This window comes from Protopterus annectens, chromosome 11.part0, assembly GCF_019279795.1.
Source record: "Protopterus annectens isolate FY-2018-M chromosome 11.part0, PAN1.0, whole genome shotgun sequence".
NCBI classification, from domain to species: Eukaryota; Metazoa; Chordata; order Ceratodontiformes; family Protopteridae; genus Protopterus; species Protopterus annectens.
In genome coordinates, this window is record NC_056745.1 from 1565924057 (window position 1) to 1565943526 (window position 19470).

A 19470-nucleotide genomic window follows, 5' to 3' on the forward strand; every position below is an offset into this window, starting at 1 on the left:
CATCATTCTTTTTCATTCATCTTCCTTAAAATTACTTTTGTCATTCTTTAATTTGTGATATCTTTGCAAAACTGTTTTTCTTTTCTTTGTACTTGTAATAACTTTTTTGGGTTTCACAAACTCACCTTCCTGCTGCTTATGTTTTACATTTGGCTGACAAGTCAGCTGTTTAGTTAACAACGATCATTCTTCATTGCATCTTCTTTCCTGGACTTCTTTTCTTCTCAGTATTCTTTGCTTTCCTGTATTATTTTCAGCTCAGCCTCACATCATCCTTTCGTGTCTACTGTTTCCATTCTTCTTCAGTGTCATTTATCTCTCCTTACTCTTTTACATCTTCAAGTCTCCACAGAGTTACTTATATTATGTCTCACTCTTCCATGCAATGTATATTTATTGCTATTTGGGATTCTAATGAATATGAAAATTTCTAAACACAGAATTCCAGAAAGTTGAAGCTAAGACATTAAAATTACATTAAAAGAGATTTATATTTCATAGAAAACATGAGATAATTTCATGATACTTAGCATGAACAAAATCAAAACACCTAGATGACTAAACAGAAAATATATAAAAACCTCTATATTTTGTATTAGGGGGCTGTCTGCCTACTGCCCTGAGGTTGCAGTTTCTCAAAGTAATACCTATTTGACAAAAACATTCATCCAATTTCTCTGAAGTAGGGCTATCTCTGAATTACTACATTTAGATAGTACCAGAGTAGGAGTATGGGGATGTTGGGGATAAAGGGGATGCAGCCTCCACTGCAAAAATTATTTTACTATGAAATGTTTACTGACTGGACACATCAGATTGTTTTGTGACAGCAAACTGTTTCTTATTGTGATTCCATGGGTTAATGTCAGTAAATACTTAAAATAGCTATTTCTCCTGTCACTAATTAACTAACATTTATACGTCATAATACTTTAAGACTGATTTTCCAGTACATTTCTCCATAAATGTGTATTTACAACTCTCTTTGATTATGGTACTTTCTATATTCTGAATGAATGTGTATTAACAACTCTCTATGATTATGGTACTTTCTATATTCTGAATGAATGTGTATTTACAACTCTCTATGATTATGGTACTTTCTATATTCTGAATGGTACAGATGCCATCTCCATAAATAATCAGCCATACAGACTAAGCTGTGTGTCGTGAGTAATGATTACATCCCTTTCTTTCTATCGCTACACAACTTATTGCAGAGATATTAGACTCACAGCACATAGGTTGCATGTGGCCTATAAACTTACCTTATGGGACCCTCAAAGATATTTCACTCAGTTGTTCTTGATTATTTAGAAAAAAAACAGTAACCGACACAGAGAAAATACAAATAAAAACAAAAAAGTGAAGTAGGAATCATGACAGTACAGTAGAAAAACTTTTATTGTAAAATAGTACAAAGTGCTTTCATCCCTCAAGTAAATGAGACTTCATCAAAGTAAAAACATGCTTCCTAAAGAACATTACATTTAAAATGAGAACTATCCAATTACAATTGTGTGAATCCTCATAAAACTTTTAATATACTTGTGCCCTACATTTTTGGATACTCATCAAAGTAACATGCTCATTAATACCTGGTGTTACTGTTGCATTTAATCTTAACTGCCATACCAATTCTTTAAAATGCAAAGTTGTCGCCACATCACCACCTCTCTGACTGTAAAATGCTTTATCTATAACAAAAATATAAACTTTTTGAAGGCTTTTTCAAATGTCAGAGTGTCTACTTAAAGCTGTAGTGTTCTTTTGTTTTCTGATATCATAGGTATGTTCTCCAATTCTATCCCTTAGTTTCCTAGTAGTTTTCCCATTGTAAAATGCTGGGCATGCCACACATGTTGCTATATAAACAACTCCAGTGGTATTGCAATCAAAATTACCTGGATATAGAATAGTCCTTTTGTAGCTTTCTATACTGACACACGGTCCACAGTTTACAGAAATGACATCTTCCACATGTTCTCATTAACTTTCTCCTAAAATGTATAAAGTTGTCCTTAAAGGGTGCTTTAAGGATGGCTTTTATATTGCTCCCCTATGTACACAATAACTGTTGCATCACACAACTTCTTTTTAAGACTATAATCAAAAGATAAATTCCAAGCTGTTCTAACAATGGTCGTGTATTTGGAAACATCCTTACTGAATGGTAAAAACCAAAGCAGTGTCATCATCCCTCAGGGCAACTGGGTGCCTTGGTAGTGAATATTTCATCAGTCTTTTTATTTAAATATTAAAGGAGAGCAAACATACCTTTCTTACCTTCTAGGACTTCAGTCTTATCTTTGAAAAGTAAGGGTGGGGGTTATCACCTGTCACGAAAAAAATAGAAATCAAATAATCTAACTCTACCATGAATGTGCTGTCGTCACTAGTGAGTCTTGAAATTTGCACCATTTCACCCTTCACAATACCAACTTTTTGGTGTATAAGATGACAGCTATCAAAATGTAGAAATTAGAATAGGTTTCCTTATATAAAATTCTAGAAGTAAGGCACTATGAATTGTAATTTTTACATAAAGTAACATCTAGACAATTACTACTTTCAAAACCAATTAGATAGGTAAACCTTTAAATAGTCAGTAGCAGTTTCTAAATACATCACAAAGAACTTTAAATTATCCAAACTTCCCTTCTAAAAAATCAAAATATCACACAAAAAGCAAACGTGGACATTTAAAAAATATTGGGAAGGGAAAACAAACTTGCCCTCCCAAACTACTAGTACAGTATTGGCATACAAGGGAGTACAAGCAGCTCCTATGGCTACTCCATCTTTTTGATGGAAATATTCACCTTCAAAATGCATATTATTTATTTTTATTTATTTATTTGCAGTTGGTTTACCAGGATAGTCCATTGGGCCAAAATAACCCGTTTTCAATGGAGTCCTGGGGAGAAAAGCTCCAAAAACAATTAACAAGGTTACAATAAGGTATTTAGTTTCAATTATACAATTCCTATGGACTTGGAAATACAGTAGACTAGTGTACAAGCATATACAAATATTACAAACTTGTATTGCTGAAAACAATTTACAATATAGAAACTGAGAGGCTTTTACAACTTAGGGTGGGTTACACTGGAGATATCTTTCATACATTCAGGATGAGTAGCTTAATACAATCAAGAGAAAGGTATATAAGCTGACATAGAACCTTTCAATATAGAAACAGAGAACCTTTTCCATCAGAAGGTATATTTACACTAAGGTACCTTTAAGTATTCCGGAAAAGCTAATACAAGCAAGAGCAAGATCTATGAGTTTAGGAGAGTAAGTAGAAATTCTCATTATGAATAGGGGAGGAGAAGTGAAAATTCTCAGTATGAGGATATTATGTTGGGTGGGAGCAGGAGCACTCCCACTGGGAAATTAGGTGTGAGTGAAGGGATTTCTTTGAATGAAAAGTGATTTGTGATGGTACGAATGGATGGGGGTAAGGAGTTCCAGAGACGAGCAAGACTGTAGGATAAGAGATTTTTTCCAGGGGGATGAATTGGTTTATACAGTTCAATTAAGTTTTGGTTGTTAGATCTTAGAATTCTATCAGGGAGGTGCATTTTGAAGGTAGAGGAAAGGGATGGGCAGAGGGAGGGATTGAAGATGAGTTTGTGTGCAAGAGTCAGTTGGACGTAGGTGAGGTGATTGGGTAGTTCTAACCATTTTAGTTTGTGGAGAGCTGAACAGTGGTGTGAGGAGGACTTATGGGAGGTAGCAAACTTGACAATTTTGTTATAGCAAGAGGAGAGTTGTGTTTTGAGAGAAGATTGTAGGTTAGTTAGAAGTGGGGCTCCATAGAAGAGGGATGGGATGAGAAATGTGGTAGATAGGGTGAGTTTGGTGGAGAGTGTAAGATAACAATTCTGTCTGTAGAACATGCCGAGTTTTTGGTGGGGTTTTTTTATATTTAGTTGAAGATGGGAATTGAATTTAAGCTGACTATCAATTTGGACCCCAAGTAATTTGGCCTCAGATACCAGTTCTAAGGGTGTATTGTTGTGATTAGTAATAGTGAAATTACTTGGATTGAAAAAGGTAGCTTTAGAGGGGGTGAATAACATTACTTTGGTTTTTGAGGCATTGAGTACAAGGTGATTTGTTTTCATCCATTGTTCGGTGATTGAGAATGCATCTTGAGTAAGCTTTAGCAGTGTGGGGATGGAGGTACATGAATACATATAATTGAAACAAGCACAATATCTAAAATTTGATTTAACATTTTAACGTCAATATTAGTAATATCAACCAAGAACCCAACATATAATCAAAATACTCTACTCCTTCTGAATGTGGCATCACTGTGAACAAGTTAAATGGCATCAAAAGTAATTAACACACTATGATTGTCATACATAAAATAATTCAGACATTCCAATAGGTGCCACAAATCAGGAAGAATTTGGGTCTTGTCCAAATTATGTTTACATCTCCTATCAATATCTACCACAAGGGGCTGAGTCTTGGATCCATTGGCAGTTGTACTAGGTCTTAAAGGTGGATAATGGATACATTTATGAATCTTATGTATGCCAAATATGGAGGATATCATAGAATGACTTATTATAATGAAATCTAAAAGATATTTGTCAATGACATCTTCTAAATACAACTCCATTAAAGCAAAATTAATCTTAGCGTATGCTATAATAACCTCATTTTTAGAAAGTCTAGTGTAAGTGTTCTCATCTGACAATAATTATTTTACTAGAATAATTGACACCATTCATCGGTATTACTCCAACACCTTATCTGGCTTCATTAACATTATGGTCCTGTTCTGAGACAGATCTTTCAATAACATCTTTTCTTGAGGTGTCAAGTTGTCAGTATAGTATCATCTATCAGAATATTAATTTCTAAAGTATCACAAATTCTCTCAAAAACAATAATCATAGGGTGAGTGGTGGAATAAAAGTGCTTTTCCTCTTAATTTGAGAAGAACTACAAATGAGTGGCTTACTGTTAAAAAAAATTTAAATTTAAGTTCCAAGTATATAATTTAAGTTGTACCGAGGCTTTAACTAAAAACAGTAAATCATAATGTTTTTAGTATACTGGATGGCATTGAGTCCTTGATTCAAAGATCATATCTTATATGGTCTGAAGAGACATCTAGCAATCTGATAATAGCTTGAAGGCAACTTTTTGGATTACAAGTCTGGAATATTTACTTCATTTTTGAAGACTTGTTTGTGTTCCTGTATGTGCTGCACTGCCATCATTGTTTTGGCAATTACTTTGAATAGACTGGTCTGAATAGACTTGAACTTTTATCATTCCTTGATTCTGGACAGTGCTTTTCACTTGAACGAAGTGCCTGGTTTTTGACCCTGAGCAAGTATTTTAATTTATGTTAAATTGTAGAGTACTGCTAAGAGCATTCATCCAGGGACTTCATCAGAGTAAAAACATACTTCCTGAAGAACATTCCATTTGAAATGAGAACCAACCAATCACAATTGTGTGAATCCTAAATTCTTGATTGTTTGTTTACCTTATTCAGAAGTGAGGAATTAATTTCATGCACTATGACCATGGTTAAGATGTTGTGGGTATTTGGAGAATAAATGAATGAATGACTTTTCAGTTCCCTCTCATAAAGCATATGATCTGAGATATACTTACATACATACACAGTAGTCGACCAAATGATAGTTGTAAATTATTAGTAGGGTTTCCTAAACTTAGATGTAGCTTCAAATACTGGCACAGTTTGTTTAATAAGTTAGTTTCAGTAGCAAAGCTGTTTTCTAGAAAGCAGATTGAAATTTCTAGATGATGAAGGAGGTATTATCTGATTATGGAACTGTGGTGTGGATGACAACATGATTACTGTAATTTGCTATGGGAAAGTGTTGATGACTCTCTACTCATCAGTCCTTTATTGGTAGTGTATTGCAGGACGCAGTTTGCAGAATAATTTTAAATAAATTAACATGCACACTAATAGAATATTTTTGATAGCTTTGTGCACAAGTGTGTGCATGCTCATGTGAGTTCACACACATACACACACAATATGTGAAGTGTCTTGTATTGTACTTTCCTATTACAGATGCATATTTATTGTTTTTTGCAGATATTCTGCAGAATGACAGTTACGTTATTTTTGACATGTTGGGTAGTAAGTCAGTCCAAATGATATACAGTTGTCTGTATTCCCTCACTGATAGCCTTGAGTTTTTGACACACAGTTCACTTCTTTTGTCATACTCAGTCATGGTAGAGAAGTAGTTTTAGCCAATCAAATTTCTCAAATTACAGAAGCCATGAAATTATATTAATTTAAGCATCAGGCATGTAATGGAACATAAGTGTACAGCACTTTCTAAAGGCACAAATGTATCCATATCAAACAGATGCACATATACAGAAGATGAAGCAAAATTTCAAACAGAAAAGTACACAAAACTATTGTAGCATGTCAAGCAAAAATGATCAGTTACTAGTAGATATTGCATATTATGTAACACAACCATACCACTGGTTTTATTTGTTTATTACTGTAGGTCTAATTTATATTGAGAATACAATTAATCTATGGCATGTACATCTCAACTGAATTCTTAATTTTAATAAAGTAGGCTTTCCACATTAACTGTTTCATAGATGATTATTTAGAAGAAGAAGAACATAAACCAATCAGATTTTTAGTACACCACAACTGTAGTTTTGTTTTGGTCATTAACACCTCTTAAGTGAATAATGATATTAGGATATTATCAGTTGTGAAGTTGTTATTGCATATTCTAGTAGAACTATTTTTGAAGTCTGTTATGTTTCATTCTCACATAGAGTTTCCTATAAACTGATATTTGGATAGCATAGCCACAGTTTGTAAATAAAATACTCTGAATAGCAACAAAGAGAAATCCACATTTTTGACTCTGCTGTAAAATTCTTAGAGTTTATTTTTCATTGACTTTATCTCCAGACTCTGCCTTTTACAGTTGTATGTCTCATCTTGCCATTCAGAAGACTTATTGGATTTTCTCAGTTTGATTCTATTTCACTTCCACCCAACTGGTCAAATATTGACTCATTAAGAAGCAAAACAATTGACTTGATTTTTGACTTAATATTTTTCTGTGGGAATAAAGCAGAGCATCATTATGTAGGGAATGTTGACTTCTGCACCTCTAACATGATATAATCAGCTCTAAGATTGCTGTACCTTGAGGATGAGTCATTCAAGGAAGCTATATTTAGGTCGAGTGTAATTAGTCAAGCACCTGGCCATCATGTATCTGGTAACTTCATGACCTTATGTTGTTAGCAGATTATCCTGCAAATAACCAAAAGAGAGCAGTGGTATGAATGCACCTCAATTTCCTAACAAAAACACAAATAAAAGGAAAAGTGTATACTCGAATACAATAATAAAATGATTGAATCAAAGATTAGATTATCATAAACTTTATACTATAGGATTCACAGTGCTTTTTCCAAGGTAAAAAATTCAACATGTATTGACTAAATATAAAATTGTATTTAGCACATAACTAAAATCAGCTCATATCAAAGCTCAAATAATTAAGAAATCATTTGCAAATCCATGTGACTTTAAAAGGAGATATGATAGAAAAGCTATCATTTAAATCAAACTTAAAACCAGATTTAAACCAAATTTTCCATTTAACAGATATACTGATATTTATTTATTTATTTATTTGAGCATGTTAATTGGAGAATAAGCTTGTTCAAGGACCATTTTCAGTTATTTCCTGGGCCTAGAGACAGTAACAAAAACACAGTAAAATTAGCCACACAATAAATAAAAAATATAATTATATATAGTAATATGGTTCCTATTATGTTGTCGAATGTTTAGGTTGTCGAACGCCTACACGTCGAAACCTAAATGTCGAACGCTCAAAATGGCAACTGGCCAATTGAGCAATTTTTTCCCAGGGAAAAATTTCACTTCGCCGTCATCAGGGATTTGCCCTTTTCCCTGATGTAGCGCAATCTCGGAGTTGGTATATTTAGTAAGGACGGTGTGGAGGGCACAGCCCCCCACTTGATTAGGGTTTTAAAGTATTTTTTTTTTGTTGTCTAAGCAAATTTTTTCACGGGAAAAAATTTGCGTAATTGGATGGTTGCAGTTTTGAGCATTCGACATTTAGTTGTTGACATTTAGGCATTCGACAACCTAAGTGTTCGACGTTCTAATATAGACCCTAGTAATATATCTGATATACAAAAGTTATCAGTGAAAAAAAATAAATCAGCATTAAAAAATACTATATACAAATGTAAAATAAATGAAATGACACATTTATTTATTTAACATTTATTTACTGGGAAAGTCTGACTTGGAACAAAGCCAATTTTCAATGGAGGCCCAGGGAAAAACACTCCAGATGCATGTCCTTGTCATGCATAGCATCACATAAGACACTAATACACTAAAACATGAAGCTAATTGCTTTAATAACATTATGATGATTTGGGGTACATTGGAGGATAGTTAATTGTTATAAATAGTGCAAGAATAAATAGTAGCACTGAGATTGAGGTGAGAGAGGATACCGTGATATAATTTAATACATTAACAATGCATTGAGTCATTCTTAGCCCACAAAAAAGTTAAAAGCTGTTTGTCATGAAGGAATTTTTTGAATAGTTTACAAAAGTCAGGATTGTTATTCACCTGTCTTAGATCATCTGATAGTGAGTTCCATGTACCTGGGGCAGTTTTACAGAAAGCGGTTTCTCCAATTGTTAAGTGAACAGGTGGTCCATGCAGGAATAAGGAGTAGTGGTTTCTAGGAAAATGCCCAATGGAATGGATTTTAAGTTTGTTGGCGAAAGGAAAGTAGCAGGATTCATACAATAGCTTATATATAAATGTTATGTAGGAATAATATTTGCTGTTAAATAGACAATTATTTTTAAATATTTATTTATTTATTGTCATGCAGTGATGTTCATGCTACTGGTGAGATAGATAAATCTAAGCCTTCTGTTTACTGTTTTCTGGAGAAGGGTATTATTATAGGCTGAGGTAGGGGCAAATATAAGGAAGCCATATTCCAGTTTAGGAATAAGAATGCTTATGCCTATAACTTTCCTAGCCTCACTAGGAAGAAAATTAGAAAATCTGTATGCAGATATCAGTTGCTGGAGGACTTTTTGAGATTAGAGCACAGTATGTGGATGAAAAGATAAGACATTATCAATTAAAATGCCCTGGTATCACTATGCTGTAACATTTTGGAGATGGGTCCCAGAAGGGTCTAGAATAGAAAATGGAGCACCATTAGCTATCTAAAGTTTTTTTGTGGATTTAAAAATTATAATATTGGATTTCTTAACAATAATTTCCAATTTGTTTTGGGAAAACCAGTAACATACTGTGGTAGTGACAGAAAGATTAAATGTACATGCTAATAGCTGGTGTATAAAGGTGTCTTTATGTTGTAGGATGTGTGGGTGTAGTGTATAAAAATGGTTTGTAGTTATAACTCGAGTTTTGAAGGAGTTCTACATTTCTTAGCTGAGATGGATTTAAAATAGCAAGGACATAAAATGAGGAGTCTGGCTTTGGAAAGTGATTACTTGCACACTTTGCAAAGGCATGAGGGAGAGTTGTGAATAGGGATAATGAAATGTGATTTAAAACATCTGAGTGAAGTGTTGAGGAATGATTGTTTAACTTTGGAAAAAAGTCTTGGGTGTGTATTGTATTTTTTCGTTGTTGTTTGTAGTTATCATATGCTGTGGTGTCATTAGGATTAGCAGTCCATTTCCATGCTTTTTTCTCTTCCTTTTATAATTTGTTGATAATGTTGGTTTATCTAGAATATATTACAGTTTTTAATTTTAGTAGCTCTAAGAGGAAACAGATAATTTTGTATGGGGCATATAATACTACAGAAAATGAAGGTGGCAGAAATAGGATCCCTGAAAAAGTATTTGGTGACCACTCAACTGAAGTTCTTGTGAAAGTAAACCAGAGGAGTTTTCAGGAGCAGATCTAGTCTGAATGGTAATGGGAGGAGTTTGAAAGTTCAAAATGTCCATTGACAGAGTACAGGGTAGTGATCACTTAAAGATGGTGAAAGTATTTCAAGGTATGAACCTTTATCAGGAATATTAATAATAAGCAGGTCTAAAGTAGTGAAATTAGAAGAAAGTTTATAATAACTATAAGCAAAAGAACAAAAAGTTATATTAATGCCTTCATTCAATTTAATACAGATTTCCTCAGAAAACAATGCCAGTTATGTTTTAATTTGATGGGTGTGAACTTCGGTGGAAAGGTTGGGCCTGGGCTAGTTTCAATGTCAATGCAGAGGGCTAGTAGTGTAATTAGTGATACTTCTTCTTCTTTTTTTGGCTTTTTCCCAGTTAGGGGTCGCCACAGTGGATCACCTGTCCGCTCATGATTGGCAGTGGAGTTTTACAGTGTCGAGTTGCCAGCCAGGTTCCCAACCTTCCACAGAAGGCACATACACGCACGCACTCATGCTTAGGGCCAATTTAGAGTATCCAATTCACCTAAAGCATGTCTTTAGGATGTGGGAGGAAACCTGAGCACCCGGAGGAACCCCATGCGACCACAGGGAGGACTTGCAGACTCTGCACAGAAGGCACCCCAGCCGAGGATTGAACTGGAGAACCTCTTGCTGTGAGGCAGCAACACTAACCGCTGCACCACCGTGGCCACCCAGTGTAATTAGTGATACTAAGGTTGCTTTTAGTGTAAAACAGACAACTGTACTAAAAGATATTTTCATATGATAGAGTTTGCCTGATGTATAGCTTTGTTCATGAAGATGAGGGAGGTACATCACATGAAAAATCCACCTGATGTCCATAAAGAAGTCCTGTCTCATCCCAAAAGTTCTCATAAAATCAATTGAATTTTATGCCAGATTCAAATGCCACTGTAAATACACTTCAAGATATTTATGAAGTTGAATTATAAAAGCTGTATGTCAAAAAGGCAAGTAGCAGCAGAGACACACAGAAGGAGCATATTCCATCTATATGTGGATCCAGTATGATTTTAGAAACATTTAATATCCACACTGGAGCAGAAAATAAATAGGAAGAAAGCAAAAAGTGTTGTGTTGCAGAAGAAAAACATAAGAGGACTGCAGAGTTGCTAATTTAATAAATAATACATGCAAAGCTGTAGCACAAACAGAAAACAGAGTAGGTCCAGGTTCATCACACAAAGAGACTGATGTCTCATGGCCAGTATATGATAAACAGAGATCCAGCTGTTCTACTGGTGAGGGTGCCACATAAATAATTAGAAAAATAAAGAAATAAAAAATTATATAACCGTTTTTGAATCTTAAGTGTGAAAAAAGACAGGGAAAGACAAACCACAGCTGAGATCTGACTCACTAAGTCACTCGCTCAATTAAAAGTTTAAGACAAATCTATGCATACATTTATTCATTATGCTTTATTACCAGCTTATTACCTATTTAGAGCTGGACCCTATCCTGGTAGGCAGCATTCTCAAAACATTTGTATGATGATTTACAATTATTAAAGAAATAAAACTCCATTATCATAATATGTGATCAGGAAATTACACCCATTATTTTCTTAAATATATTTTCTGGACATTATCATGATTCCATTATCACTTGTGGTGAGATTGTGTGTAAACACACATAGACACACACACACACACACACACACACACACACACACACACACACACACACACACACACACACACACACACACTCATACACACACAAACACACACGCAGTTCTATAGCACACTCAAAAAAGCCAACTCATAATATTATTAAGTAACAAATATAAGAAAAAATACTATTTATAATGAATGACTGCTCTAACCTAAAATGTTAAACTCCATGAAAATGTCATGTTTTTTTTCAATACTCAGACTAAATGTGATATTTTCTGGTATTACTCCCCTTTAAAATAGAAAATTAGTGTTCTTGAATACAACACATCAAAAAATATATTATTAAAATATACAAATGAATGCAATGCAGAAGAATTCAGGTGCAAAGATTAAAGCCCTTTATTACAAATAATGAGGAGAAACCATGGTTAAATGCATCACAATATTTAAAATCTGCTAAACAAGACTTCAGCTATTCTCTGAAAACCATAAAGTTGTTTCAGTAAAATAAGCTACAAAATGGACTTCCTCAGTTCCAGATTTTTCGCAATGCTCCTATCAGATGGAATTCAGCAGATTTGATGATATGGGTTTCACTACAACAGAAAGTAGTAACTAAGTATAAAGTGGAACATGGCAAAGAGAGTGCAAGACATGACACCCAATCAGTGGCTTTTAATGGAAACTTTGATTACTGTTTAAAAATGCTTATGAGTTATAAAAGTGATGAACTTTGAATGTGGTAAGTTCAGATTTCAACATTCACCTCAGAGATGCAAATGCAGCAGGATTGCTTCCAGCATATTTCCTTGGCACCAGTGACACATATACTGAATGCTGATTGGCAAACTGATGAAAGCAGTGTAGGATGAAGAGCAAATTGTATTTGTGATAACCAGAACATCAACTGGTAGTTGGCACAGGGGTTAAGGCCAGGAACACTAGTTCCTACAGTACAGGATTTGAGTCCATCAGCCCTCATTTGCCCACTGTGTTCTTGAGCAAGTCACTTAACCAGGCAGTGCTTGAAGGCCTTTGAGAATTTGGGCTAGGCTTCTCAGTGGTCCTCTGCATTGCAAGCCTAGTAACTGCCTATGAACACTTTAGTCTGTCTTATTGAGACATACTTTAAATATATCATAGAATCTTTCTTCCAACCCTATAACTTACAGGTCTGGTTTGCTATAGTGAAGTGTTAACTGCAGCATATGGCAGAAAAAACAGTGTTGCTGGACTTGGGCATTTCATCTACGGATTAGGATGGGGCCGTTGAGGGAACTCACCGAATCTGATCCTGCTGTTACCACTGCTGGAATAGCAACTCTAGACACTCTTCTTTCCCAACAGGCCTAGATCTGAACTGATCCCACACTGCTTGGTTGCAAATTGCTATTGTATTTCCTCTCAGTCATCAGACTCATAAACGTTACTAGAAAGGTTCAAATGGATTTTATGCTACCAGAAGTCCATGTTATATAAACAGTCAGAGATTTTCCAAGAGGTGATGTGGGGTTCAACAAGATCATGATGAGAGCATCAGTAAAGGGAGCTTAATCTGGGTAGTGAAAGATGCAACTGTAGCTGCTTGCAAGAGGTTGCTACTAAGGTCTCACTAATAAGGAATCATGACATGAATTTGCAAGAGGATTCGTTTGCAAAAGTGAGCTCAGGATGAATTTCAGAAATAAACCATAGCAATTAAAGTGAAACTGAAAACATGTGTTTGCAGTGATATGCTTAAGCTAGGTCTTCCAAGTAGCAGGTGAGTATGCACATTCACCATCCTGCCTGAAAGTCTGCAGTAAGCACCTTTCTGTCCTGTTTAAAATTCAGTGTTTCCTTTAAAAACAACAGTTCTTCCCCCAAACCAGAAGAGAGGATATTGTTACATTAATAAAGGAAGATATGATTAAGCAGTCCCTCCCAGTGATGGTCTGAAAATAACTAAACAAGTACTGAAGCAGTATTTAAAGAAAGAAATCTCCATAATGATGGCCTTGTTTTGCACTGGCTCCTTGTCATGTTACCTTGGTGTTCTTGTGGTCATGGTCTGCTACATGCTAAACACCTGTGTGTGTGTTTCGATACATACTAACCATACCCACTTACTTAATTCCACAAGAATCTACAGTGTCTCTGCAGTCCTGCTTACAGCATAAAGGGGACTGTATGCTAGATGAGTGTGAACCTTAAACTGGCAATAGCATATATAAATTGCACTTCATTTCCAGCTCGTTATTCTTGTTAATGCAATCACTTCAAAATTGTGAAATAAAATCCTTGGCAGTGACATTGACAGAACTGACTTAGCTTTTTCTGAGTACATACTGGTTTTCTTACAGGGGACTCAAAATCTGAAATATATATTGGGGTTATTTGCCTATGTAACATAGTTCTTCATGTTTATATTAATCCACATGGATTGTAATTTTATAAGACTAGTTAATTTAACTTAAACTCACCAACTAACTTATAATGTCCCAGCTAAGAAATCCTTTGCCTAACTGAAACCTACAGGATTCTATCATTTGTTTTGACTTTGAATTTGTGATTCCATAATTTCTGTTTATTGAAACTTGGCCCTAATACTCAGCTGCCATAATAGGCACAGGGACTTGACATCTGCAGTGTCTCTGACTAAACTTAGGAACAATCTTGCTAAAGACATTCATTTAATGGCAAGCTGCAGTAACATTTTAAAGATGCTTTGACCTTTCTTTTTTATGGGGGAGGGGAAGACTGAAGATCACACACACATACACACACACACACACACACACACACACACACACACACACACACACACTCTCTCTCTCTCTCTCTCTTTCTCAAAGTTACTCAGAGTAAACCAGTTCTGTCTTGCTACTTTAGTCAATACATATTTTTATTAAATTTGTGATGTCTTTTTATTAAATTTGTGATGTCTTTTTATTAAATTTGTGATGTCTTTTTATTAAATTTGTGACCATTTATATCTGTATATGTCATTTCCCATTGCTGACTTTGTGCTTCAGCATTGTGTATTTGTTCACAACATCATTCAACTGACATCTGTTTTCTGTTGTTTAAAGTTTGACTTGACAGATCAAGCAAAGTGCTGTGGACATTATTTTAAAGGAAGAATCTGCTTGGATCTTGCTGAACTAATTGTGCATGTTCCAGACAGGGATGACATCCCCTGATATATCCTTCCAGATATCGAGTGTCATGACCTTGTTGCTGTGAACCATTCAAATTTAACACATCTTTGTCTTGGAGCAGTTGGGTTTGAATACTGATCTTAAGTCAGTCCCCTCTCCAGAGCAGTGCTTCTACTTTGCTTTTCCTATTATATTTGGCATTTTTAGAGAGTGGAAGACATTGCTTAGGGACTTCCTTTAGCTGAATTTAGTTCACAAATATTTAGCTGGTTAGTAAGTGTTTTACTATAAACCATCTGTTTGCTGAAACCATTTAGTTAATATTCCTCTTGCAGTATTTTACCTTGTCTGTATGTTTCATTTCCCAGACTGTATTATTTAGTTTCTTTTAGTAAATAACTGTATTCATTGAATTTCAAAAGCTTGTGTCTAGTTATTTATTTATTTACTTTGTTATTCATTTGTGTGAATGATAACTCAGATATAAATTACCATCCTTTTATTTTAAGAATAGTTCAGTAACTCATATTGGAGTTTTCTAGACTAGTTCTAGACAGGAGTAATAACTACCAAAGGCAGAAAGGATGTGTATCACTAGGAGGTATCATTAACCATTCCTAGAAGTGTTTTGTGTGTGTGTTTGTGTGTGTGTGTGTGTGTGTGTGTGTGTGTGTGTGTGTGTGTGTGTGTGTAAGACAGAGCGAGAGAGACTTCAAAACTTTATTCAATTACAGTTACTGTGGATAGGTTAGCAGTCTAAGGCACTGATCTTACAATGAGATGGGAAGGATCCAGGAAACCAGGACCTCTAACTCTGTTCTGTAGCTGTTTAGTACGGAATCATTTTGGATGTGGTTAACATGGGCCATAACTCAAGACAGTGCTGCACCTTTACTTTGTTAATGCCAAAAATATTTATTTATTTATTTATGTTGAATTATACTCATATTTCTATATTTATTTTACTTCTTGGTGATTACCAATATTTATTGGGGCAGTGGTGTGGAATGGAGTAACCTACTCCCTCAGATATTCATGCTAGCAATATGGGTCATAAAAACAAATACCTGGGGCCCTCACAGTTATAACTACCAGAAAGTTTTATTTGTTCCAGTCTGCTCAGGCTGTATTGTTGATTGTCTTTGTGAATCTTTATCACCATATTTCTGATGAAAATTATATATTCCCAGTAAGAATATATTGGTTATTATATGCATACCTCTCAAGTATACCTTATTATGAAGAATAGTCCTCATTTTGAGTATTAAAAAGTCCATGCTCCTTGTTGTTTCATACTGAAAGGATCTGTCACACAGATTTTTTTTAACTAATACACACAGTAAATAATACTGAATGATATTAACTCATCAAAAGAACATTTTATAAGTGCAAAGTCATAACTTTTAACCATTCTGTGAGCTTCCTAGTTGAAGACGTTAGTAAGTGTTCCACATTTTGTCCATTTCTTCCATATTTTGAAAATCGAAGGCTGAGAGCTATAATTGTAAGCAAATTAATAAATAAATTGTTGTTTCTTCATCATCTTAAGATACATTTAAGAAACTGGGCATGAGCTTACTCTAACTGAACATGGGAATAGTTGTCTGGAATCCTAAAGAAATTAAAGCCTTACTCATGGATTATAGCCTCATAGTAGTTAAGTACATACCACAGATGTGGAATTGTTTTACCGTGATATTTACTCAAAGCAGTCCATCATTAAAACCATATAAACTTTAATGCATTTGCATTGTACTTCCCTACTGAATACTCTCCTACCTCTTTCCCTTCCTTTAGGAAATCTAACTACCAAACATACTTTTTGTCTGATACACTCCTTCCCTGTCTCTTTGTACCACCTGGATCTAAATGAAGTCTGGGTTAGGAATGTTTTTTGTATAGTGTCATAGTATAACAGCTAACTCTGGTAACTTTGTCACACTGGCTTAACCATCTCAGCATATGCCATTTTATCAAAAGTAGTAAAAGGCCTGTCAGTTTACTGCAATAGTAACATCTTTTTCTACCACTGGATACCTGTTTTATACCATTTTGTTTACTCTTAAATGGGTGGGTTTAGCCTAATCTGGAACACTGCACCAAGTACCTCAAGTGAAGCTATTAATTTATACTATTTTACACTGTATAGCATTTCCTGTTAACACTGCCCTTCCTTCTTTTCCATTATACAATGCCTCCTCTAAAACATGCACGCTGATTGGCCAGCCCAACCAGCGTGCCCGTTGTAAATCCCTCAATATACTAACGGAAAAGGTCCGTCGCCCGGACTTTTCCGTTAGTATAACATTGTCTCGCTATGTTAAAAGAGTTTAACATAGCGACAGGTTTAAAAAGCAACGCAGATCTCCGTTGCTTTTTTTAAAGCTGTCTCGCTATGTTAAACTCCTTTAACGTAGCGACACAGTGTAAAGCAAGGGAGATCTTGCGATCTCCGTTGCTTTTTAACCTGTCTCGCTATGTTAAATGAGTTTAACATAGTGAGACAGCTTTAAAATAAGCAACGGAGATCTCCGTTGCTTATTTTAAAGCTGTCTCGCTATGTTAAACCTATTTAACATAGCGAGACAGTAAAAAGCAATGGAGATCTTGCGTTCTCCGTTGCTTTTGCCCACAGCTCTGATGTACTGCGTAGGCATGCGCAGTACATCAGAACTGCTGCGGAACATCAGACAGCTGCGGAAGGGCAGCAAAGAGGCATTATACAATGCCATTACTTAAGAAAAGTAATTATTTCTTTTCTTAAATAATGTCATTGTATAATAGCAATAACCCACTTCTGGGTGTGGGTAATGCTGGATTTACCCACGGTTGTCTTTGTTACGGGACCAAACCACGCCAACCGTGGGTAAATCCAGCATTACCCACACCCAGGCGTGGGTTATTGCTATAATAATTCTCTGCACTGTATACCACACCTACTCTCTTCTAACATGCTAACACCTTTTCTTCACTACTTCAGCCCAGTTTCTCCCATAATATATCCACTGAAGACTATTGCCATCTTCTCTGTGTCAAATGGATGAGAATCCCATCCTTATCTAAAAGGACCGTGAAGATGCTCTTGAAACCTTTCTAAATATTCTCCTGCTACTACAAGAACAATGATTCATCTTCACTCAGCAAAGCATTAAACACCTACCCTTTCCATGTCTCTTGTCTCATATGTTGCACTTGGTAAAATGAAAAAATTAAGTCTGGTGAAAATACTAGAGTTCAGGAAGTTAGTAAGACTGGAATAACTATACACTCATTAGAAGAAAAAAATGCAGACTGTTACAATGCTACAGCAATCATTCTCAAAAAAAGCAGCTAAGTTTATAAAAATGCTAGAAACTTCTGGAGTGGTCACCCTCTTTTTATGTTTGAGCATATATGCTATTGTCTAATGTACCTTTCTTCAAGACAGAGGTCAGTCAAAAATAGTTATTACCATTTTCCATCAAAACATACATAAAACAAGAAAATAAGGTTTTTTTTTGCATGGGAACAAGCCCCCCTTACAACTGCCAGCATTAAGATCACAAATACATTTTTCCTCCTCCACCCTAATGTCTAAACATCAAGTCTCAATGTAGTTGCTCCATTGTCTTCCTCATTAATGTCAGGGTGAGAGACAAACACCATGAACTATGCGGTTATCTGATGTGAGTTTTGTGGTTCTGGTTTTGTACTTTATCAATACCTGCACAAGTGCTGCTCCTAGGATTGGGTTTGCAGTGGGCATTGCACAGGATGGTCATTCACTTCTGTGGGTAATGAAAGTCCACAAATGTCCCACTCCCTGGAAACAGCTGCCTCATTTGGCTCTCAGGCATCCTCCATCAGGCACAAATGAGGCACATATTTCCAGGGATATTCGCCTCCCCTCCTGCACTGAGAGAGTTGAACAGGCCCAGAATCTTCATTTCCCATCCCTAGTCAGCTCCTCCAGCTCAAGGACCTCTAATTAATCTCAGCTCATCTATGATGTAGCTAGAGCTTTAGCTACCTCTATCATGGAGCTGACAGATCACAAATAATTTGCCAAGGTGTATCCCCTCATTTGGTAACCTTGTAATAGCAGACTATATCTCAGGTTCCTAAAGGCCTGTAACATGTTTTTTTCTGTTCCATTAACTCATATAGTTAGCATGTCTCTATCTTCTAACACTTTTCCAACAAAAAAGCATTCCAAAACTGTTCTCATCCCAAAAAAGAAAAAAGAAAAAACAGACACAAAGACTACATTATTTTCTACCATATGCAATCTTCAGTCTATAACTTTATTATTAGCACTCAGTAAGCCTTTTGGGAGGCTAGTATCTGCTCAACTCAACAGCAGGGAACAGGGGAAGGAGATCAGAATTGTAGCTAAACATTGATTATCTAACAAATCAGTGCCCACGTCAGAACTCATGACGTGGTTTCAGAAAAGTGCACAGCAGTCTTTCCATTTTAAACACCATCTATACAAACATGGAGGAAGGATCTCTTATTGTTATCATATTTTTGCAGGATTCCATTCTGCTGAAGTAACTCAAGGCCCCAGCCAGTTTACCAGAAAATAATGAATTGGAGGTTATTCTGACAAGAGCTTCTAATTATGTCAGTAACCTTAAATAGTGGGTGCAAATTTTAGAGGCATCTGCAAAAGTCTTTACAAATATTTGATCTGGAGTGTGG